Source organism: Arachis hypogaea, chromosome 16, assembly GCF_003086295.3.
Source record: "Arachis hypogaea cultivar Tifrunner chromosome 16, arahy.Tifrunner.gnm2.J5K5, whole genome shotgun sequence".
NCBI lineage: Eukaryota > Viridiplantae > Streptophyta > Magnoliopsida > Fabales > Fabaceae > Arachis > Arachis hypogaea.
The window spans coordinates 20,328,790-20,337,754 of NC_092051.1; the positions used below are offsets into that span (position 1 = coordinate 20,328,790).

General features: G+C 43.0%; 1 pseudogene; it reads left to right on the forward strand.

The window, feature by feature from the left end:
- Positions 1-3,988: 3,988 nt before the first annotated feature.
- On the forward strand, positions 3,989-8,965 carry LOC112758336 (cell division cycle 5-like protein; annotated as a pseudogene).

The window sequence follows — 8,965 nt, forward strand, 5'->3', positions numbered from 1 at the left end:
CCTTATAGGGTAAGAGAAGTCCTCGGAAAGGGCGCTTACAAACTGGAGAGGCTGGATGGAAGCGAGGTGCCGAGGACATGGAATATGACAAACCTAAAAAGGTTATACTCATAAGAAGAAGCGACCACACGACCTGACGACCCCTCTCCCTCAACACTAATTTTCTTTCCACTTCTTTACCCCCTTTTTCCACTTAATTATGTATTACATCATTCCTTTGTTTTAAGTTCTATATATGCATATGTAGTAACTTTGTTTTTTGCAAGATATACATCAACGCAACAAAACGGCAAGATGGCGAACGGTCGACCTAACGGAAACCCGGGACTGATCACCCCGGGAACCAAAGGGACCCAAAGTTAAAACGCGCAACTTAAAAGTAACAAGCAACAAAGACGGTAAATACCATAAAAACGGTAAACCAAACACCAAAAAGGCCACGACGGCTCGGATAAGCAAAGTAATAAAAAAGCAAAGCCACGATGGCCCAAGCCAGCAAATACCAAAGCAAAAACACAAAACGACCTAAATAAAGTAAAGTATTAAAAGCATCCATTACAACCAAAGGCGCCACAAACAGGCCCAAAATAATGTCCAGAAACACTAAGATAAAAGGAAAAAGGAGGAAGGAGAAGTCTCGATCTCAAGGCTTGAGGATATCCACAATCTTCCCATCCTTAACTGTCTTGAAGGCCCCAATTTGAAAAAGATCGAGGTCGGGAGCCAACACAGCCACCTGAGCCTTAATGCCCTCCTCAGTGACGGCCTTCCGGGTCCCCTTCGTAAGCTCTCTATTTTTCTTCTTTAAGGTGACAGTTAAGCTCTCTGCCAAAGCAAGTTTTTCCTCTACGTCCTTAACCTTTCGCTCAGCAGCAGCAGTTTCAGCACGAGAAGCATTCAAATCTTTCATCAGTGAGAGGTCCCGCTCTACCAGCCTGTTAATCTCTTTGGCATCCTCCTCTGCCTTCTCCTCCTGCTCAGTCAATTTCTTTTTCAGAGACTCCTCCCGAGATCTCGAGTCTGTCAGATCCTTTTGGGAGTTCCGAAGTTTCCCTTCCAAAATATGAATATTTCCCAAGACAGGTTCCACCTTCTTGGCAATAGCGGCAGCTCGGAAAAGGCTGTGATAAATCCATCTTGCCTGGCCTGCAAGGTCGGCATCTCGAAAAAACTTCTCGGTGCCCGGGAGAAATTGGGACTCAATGAAACCCCCAACATCGAAATTCTTTTCTTTGACGGAAAGAGCCTTCCCTGAGTCCCGCTTTCTCTTCTTCGGATTACCAACAATCTGCAAGTCATCATCACCAGATCCCAGACCCTCCTCCTCAAAAGGGACCTCCTCCTCAACATCTGGGTTCCCTGAGGTGTTCTTAGGAGGGACCTCAGCTGGCTCCACATGCCCCTGGTCAGCCCCAGCAACCTGATCACTACCCTCGCCAGCGACCTCCTGACCATGATCCGCTGAAGGAGTCGCCGAGGAGTCCTCATCACTCTCTTGAATGAGGTTCATTAGATCAGCCATAGTAGCCTTCCCACCAGCCATGGAAACTACACACCAAAAGCAAAGATGTAAGCAAGGGAAAAGTGAAACATTAAGCAAAAATACAAGAAAAACAAAGAACTCACCAACATATGACCGACCGGTCTCCCGATCCCCCATAACCATATGAGGATTTAGATTTTTCTCGCCAAAAATGGCCAACAGGATGTCGGCAATATTATGCTCTTCCGAGCTCAACCAATCATAAGATATTTTGATTAAGTAATCGGACCCCGCACCAAAGCTCCAATAGGTCGGGATCCGTCTCTCTCCCTCGGCTGTAAGCCAGAAAGGTTGATGGCCCTCAACCGGTCTGACTTTAAAGAAAGTTGACTTGTAACCGTGAAAGGAGTCCTCAAAAAGGCCAAAGATCCTACGACCTTGCTGAGCCCTAAAGGACATGTACCCCTTTTTCGTCTTCCCCTCCCGAGAAGGGTTGGTAAGGAGGAAGAGATAGAGGAAAACATTCACGGAGATCGGGATCTCCAGATACTCGTAGACCATCTCAAAGCAGCGAATAGCGGCCCAGCTATTTGGATGCAGCTACGACGGAGCAACATTGTACCGATTTAACAAACCCATCACAAAGGGGGAAAACGGAAGACAAAATCCGAGAGTAGTAAACATTGGTCTATAAACCCACAACCAATTGACCACACGCAGAGACGCCAAATTTTTATGGCAAACGTGTTTCCGGTCAGCAGGAACGTAGACCTGATAGAACGCCTCCTCGGGACCCCCTCCGCACAAAAGCCCAGCCTGGTGAAGTTCTTGGAGGCTCTCTCGGGTAACCCCGAATGGGGTATCCTTCACGTCGAAAGTAACCCAGGCGTAGTGGTCGACGAAATTGGCTAGCGACCGCTGAGCCATGTTTGGAACCACGGGATGCTCGACCATACCTACAGCGGGGGCACCACTTAGTCAGCACGGGAGGTCGGGAACTCTAAAAACAATGAAAAACAAGCTACAACTCCCTAAACCACCCTCCATGCACCCTTATACTAACCCAGAACCTAAGCAAAAGCTAAGAAAATACCCAGTGGCGCCCCCTCTAAAAGAAGAACAAACAAAACCCAGGCATGCACAAGGAAAATACCCAAGGAAATACCAAAGGGAAAAGTAAGCAAGGAAAACTGTAAAAACAACATACCAGGAAAATGCAGAATGTGCAAAATCGAAGGAAGAATCCAAAGGGCGAAGCAGCATTGAAAGCATAAAGGAGGCCAAAGCAGTAGCGAAGGGCAAAAGAAGAACAAGAAGAAGCAGTAAATGAGAGAAAATAGAAGAAGAAGAAGAAGAAGAAGAAGAAGAAGAAGAAGAAGAAGAAGAAGAAGAAGAAGAAGAAGAAGAAGAAGAAGAAGAAGAAGAGGAAAGTGAAGAAGAAGTTACGAAATTAAAAGGGGGCAAAGACCAAAAGACATAACCACCAAAGGAGCGCCAAAAGAGAAGGGCATAATTGTCATTTCACGCCTCTTTCAAATCACGAAATGATGGGCATTTAATGCTCAGCGCAGAAGCCAAGGAGGCAGTGCCAAGGGAGAGACGATTTGACCACGCGTGAGGAACACGGACGCCATCAACGAGCTCCTGAGAAGAGGAACACGTCCCGACTCGGCGAGTAGGACAAACGCGCCTAGTCACAAGCTTCAAACCTCAAGGCTGGCGCGTTGGGGGCACTATTACGGACCGCCACAAGTCCAGCCCGATTGGTCGACTGGTCGGAGCATCACCTCCGACCCAATCCCCGAACCATCCCCCACAACAGGGATAACCCGACGGGTTGGTCCCCAACACCCGACCCGAAGCATGCCCGACTTGCCACTAGGCGGCCCAAGTCACCACCCCCAGCGACCGGTCGGGTCGGTACCCTCGGGGAAGCACCCGATGCCCCGACCCGGAAACCGGAATGACCTGCTCCTCCCCCAACGTGGACCAGGACAGCTCATAGAAGCTCCCTGGCCAGTGGGCTAGGTCACCTATGGGTCCATCCAGCACAGTATATAAGGGAAGAGGTCAGCTCTCCTCCCAAGGTACGTAACATCTTACCTAATTTGGCTATCACCTCGTACGGACACTGACTTGATCGTCAGAGTGTCCTTGCAGGTGGCCACCCCCTCCGTCCACACTGCCTCCGGCGTCACCAGCTTTTCAACCCGCATCTCTACACCCGCTCCAAGTTAGTCCAAGGCCTCACCCGCTCATCCTCTCATTGCCACCCGACCCGTCAAGCACCCGAGATCACTCAGGTCACGAACAAATGATTTGCTTAAGAGGGACTAATTTGTCCTAATTTAACACATGGCACTTAACGGCTAAGTCACCAACTTGATTCATATGTTAGATTGTTCTATTAGTACTTTATCAGAACGGTGTTAAAAAAGACCAATTCATATGTTAGATTGTTCTGACGCCAAAAAACTTTAAAGACCAATTATATAATTAATTTTTGTTAGAGACCAAAATGTCCACTTTACAAATTTTTGGGAATCAATTTGAATAAATATTTCATTTTAATTTGAATAAATTAAAATCCTTCATTTTTATGATTTTTATCTATGCCTGCTGCCTTCTCCTTCTTCCTTCTCATCTTCTTCATCATTAATCAAGTGGGAGTTGTGAAACACAAAGGGCGCAGAATGAGGATTATGATAAAGGGCGGTGTTTGGAAGAACACCGAAGATGAAGTCCTCAAAGCTGCTGTTATGAAATGCGGCTAGAACCAATGGGATCGCATTTCTTCCTCCTCGTCCGCAAATCCGCCAAGCAATGCAAGGCTCGCTGGTACGAGTGGCTCGATCCTTCCATCAAAAAGGTCCCTTCTTTATTCCTCAATTTTTGTTTGTTTATTTTATTTTCCCTCCTGGGATTTAAACATTTTGTTGCTCTTTTTTACGTTGTATTACGTAAATTGTAACTTATGGTGTGTATGTTGGACTCAGAATTGGATTTGGACATGTTTCTGGAGTAGAGTGTGGTGATCCCTTAGTTTTATGCTTTTGTATGCAGACTGAGTGGACAAGAGAGGAGGATGAGAAATTGCTTCATCTTGCGAAGCTTATGCCAACACAGTGGAGAACAATTGCTCCCATTGTTGGATGTACCCCTTCCCAGTGCCGCGAGCGCTATGAGAAGCTCCTCGATGCGGCTTGTGTTAAGGATGACAACTATGAGCCTGGCGAGATTGATCCCAATCCTGAGTCAAAGCCTGCACGTCCAGATCCTGTTGACATGGATGAGGATGAAAAGGAGATGCTTTCTGAGGCTCGAGCTCGGTTGGCCAATACGAAAGGAAAGCCAGGGAGAAACAGCTCGAGGAAGCCAGGAGGCTTGCTTCTTTGCAGAAAAAGAGAGAACTGAAGGCTGCTGGAATTGATGTCAGGCAGCGCAGGAGGAAACGGAAAGGAATTGACTATAATGCAGAGATTCCCTTTGAGAAGAGGCCTCCTCCGGGGTTTTTCGATGTACTGATGAGGACAGACCAGTGGAACAGCCCCAGTTCCCTACTACAATTGAAGAACTTGAGGGAAAAAGAAGGATTGATGTCAAGGCACAGTTAAGGAAGCAAGACATTGCAAAGAATAAAATTGCACAAAGGAATGACTCCTTTAAGGACTCCTCAGAGAACACCAGTCGGTAAGGGCGATGATATCATGATGGAAGCTGAAAATCTGGCTAGGTTGAGGGAGTCTCAGACACCATTATTAGGAGGAGAGAACCCAGAGTTGCATCCTTCAGAATTTTCCGGAGTCACTCCTAAGAAAAAGGAAATTCAGATTCCCTCTGCAACTCCTGGAGATGCAGGCCTTACTCCTAGAAGTGGTTTGACTCCAGAAAGGGATGGGTATTCTTTCAGCATGACTCCAAAGGGAACTCCTCTCAGAATTCCTCTCAGGGATGAACTACATATTAATGAGGGCATGGATATGTGTGAAACTGCAAAACATGAGTTAGCTGATATGAAACGAAGTTTGCGCTCAGGTTTAAGCAGCTTCCCCTACTGAAGATTCAAAAAGCGAGCACGGGATTTGTTTCAGTTTAGTGGGCATCCTCTGCTTTCAAGCTTCAGGCAGAAAGCAGACGGGCACTAAAGCCTTACTACGAGTAGCCCTCATCACAAGCCGACCGAAATAAGCAGCTCCAGATCAAAGAAAGAAGGCAGTTCCGCAGTCTGAATTGGTATTCTTCTTCTAAAAGGCTTTTCCAAAGAGAAGAAGCATGAGTGGAGTGGTGAGCTAAAGCAGGGAAGCGCGCAAGAGAAGAGCTATAGTTCGTCTCCAGGTTCTATTAGAAGTAAGGAAGTGCGAGATCAAAAAGATATAGAATAGGGAAGTCCCCGCGTTGTACTGTAGAAGTCAACCCACCAGCAAGGAGTAGTCGGTAAAAAGTCAGGAAGGTTGAGCAAATCCCACTATTTGTTTTGGGAAAGACCTCACTCGCACGTATAGTTATATAGAAGGCTCCTCTTTTCCCCGTCCCAAAAATGAGTACCAAATAGTGATGCAACCGGTCCCGAAGATGCAGAATAACTTGAGGAGAAGATTGAAGAGGATATGTCTGACAGAATTGCCAGAGAAAAGGCAGAAGAAGAGGCAAGGCAGCAGGCATTACTTAAAAAACGATCAAAAGTCCTTCAAAGAGGAGTTCCTAGGCCTCCTGAAGCATCTTTGGAGCTTATTAAAAATTCCCTCGTGAGAGCTGATGGGGACAAGAGTTCCTTTGTTCCACCAACCTCTATTGAGCAAGCTGATGAGATGATAATAAAGGAGCTTCTAACCTTACCAGAGCACGACAATGCTAAGTATCCACTTGATGAGATGGTGAATAAGGAGAAAAACAAAGGAACCAAGCGTGCATAAATGAGCCGGTTGTCCCTGTGATAGAAGATTTTCAGGAAGATGAGATTAAAGTTGTATGTGTTACTGATGTATCTGCTTACTTGTTTCTTTCTTTAATTTCCATTTTTATGGTTTGTTGTCAGTTCTGTTTGCACATGCTAGAAGCTTGGCCACCCTTAGATAGTAAACAAATGATGTGATTTCGCAAGTATAGGATTAAACGTTTTGGGGCTTCCTTGTAAGCAGAGTTGATAATATCATTTTTGCATGTTATTTATTCATATTTTGTCCTTGGCAGGCCGATCAGTAGATAAAGCAAGAGGCACAGTACCTTCATGTAACAATGGGGCACAAAAGTGAATTCCTTGATGAATTTGTTGAAGCACATACAACTTGCATTAATGATCTTATGTACTTTCCCACTCGTAATGCCTATGGTCTATCAAGTGTTGCTGGAAACTTGGAGAAGCTAGCAGCTTTACAGAATGAATTTGAAAATGTGAGAAGCAAGTTGGATGATGGTAAAGAGAAGATGGTACGCCTTGAGAAGAAGGTGACAGCACTCACTCAAGGCTATGAGGTATATTATTGCTATGTTTTTCTTTCTTTCAGTGTCATTGTATCTGGTGATGCCGGTGACTAATTTTAGGTGTATAGTTCCTTGGTTTCCGGCTGGTAGTCTTGTGCATTTTCTTGTTTTCACATTGGCTTGCAGTGATATTATTGAGATGCTAGAATCTTGTTGTTTGTTAAGTTATCTTTTAAAAAAAGATCTTATAGAAAAATAAAAGTAATTTTATGTTTAGATATCTCATACAAAAAGATTTTTTTATTTATTAATTATGTTTTGGTATAATAATATAAAAATATTTTTTTGTTTATTTATCATGTAAAAAAATATTTTTTTTAAGAAAAAAATATCTTTTTAAAAAATGTAAATTGTAATTTTTTTTAAAAAAAATTATTTTTCTAATACTTTTATTTTTATCATTAGAAATTTACCAAGCACGGTAAAAAAAAATCATTCGAAAAAGGGGGAAGTGGTGAATCCAACTAACGGGGGAAGTGGTGAGCAAACACACTTTCACCCAAACTAGTGCTTTCATACTCACTAATGCACAAAGGGGGCAAAAGACGTTTTTGTATGTGGAAAAGGTTGAAAAGTAAGACTTTTTCTCGAAAAGAAAAGATTTTGTATGTCGAAATGGAATCCTCAAGTGAGGAATCTCATTGAGTTTTCCGAAATTGAATTGGCTGAGCCAAAGAAAGGTCTACCTTATGTATGCAATTTGCTTAAGAAAATTGTAAATATTGATAGATCTAATGATATGAAATATAAGAGTAGAAAGAAATATAGTTTCGATATTTCAAAATCTGACTAAATATTTGATGTGTTGTTTAAAGATAAAAAAAATTAGTTTTTTTTTTTTACACAAAACATTGCTTTTAACAAAAGATTTAAAGGAAAAATCCTATTGCAAGTTTCATCAAGCAACTAGGTATTTAACTAACAATTGTATCCGTTTCAGGGGCTTAATTCAAGAAGCAACAATAGAAGGGAGATTAAAGTTCGATGATGGAAAAAAGGACATGAAGGTTAATTCTGATCCTTTCGATGCTAGCGTAAATTTTGCGGAGCCTTTTATAGGAGTAAATATGGTTTTTCTTATGAGTTTGATATTGCTTTGGGGGATTTCAAAGCTAATGTTCGAGTAGTATATCCAGGCGTCGGTGAAGGATTGTTGAAGTTTTTGATGCAATAAAAGTTAAAAGATCGAGATGTGTCTTTATGCCCTCGATGTAATGCTATGTTTGATGTCGATGTTGCAGCTATATTTGAAAAGGAAAGAATGAAAAAAAGAGCTAGCTTATAAGGAAGAACAAATTCGTCAAAAACAACCTCCTCAAGGGCAAGAAGGACAAAGTGCTGGTGTCCCTCAAAGGAATTTCTCTTCTCCAATGAACCATTCACAGGTTTTAGGTGTGCAATGGATACGGAATTGATAGGAGTTTCGTAATTGTGATGTACAGTACAGGCATAATCCTCAAAGAAGTCATCGAGATTTTTATCGAAGTCGTTATCCATATTCTCGAAGAAGAGTCAGCAAAAATTGAGGAGGAAGGAATAGACGACAAATGGTGCAAAGGGAACCGCTGAATAATAAAGACAAGGAGCAACTTCTTCTGATCATTCGCGGTTCCCGTCTGATGGAGAAACGTTTCCTAAAGGAATTTCATCACAAGCTAAATTCGACAAGAGCAAAGTTGTAGTTGTACTCCCAATCGACGACAAGGAGAAAGATGTCGATTTAGATGAAGAATATTTCGAGGAAGGTGATGGGGAGATGGTAAGCACAATTTCGATTATACCAACTGGGAGAGTATGAAAGAAATCCATATGAGGATTATGATGTAAAGGATGAAGAGGTTTTTGCTTTCATTCGATCAGAGGATGAGTTGTATTTTCAAAAACCAACTGAGGAGTAGAAGTCTCATTTTCGACCATTACATGTCATTGTTTACATGAGTGGTATTTGTGTTAATAAAGTTTTAAGCCATGGAGGGGCAGCGATTGATTTATTGACAGAAA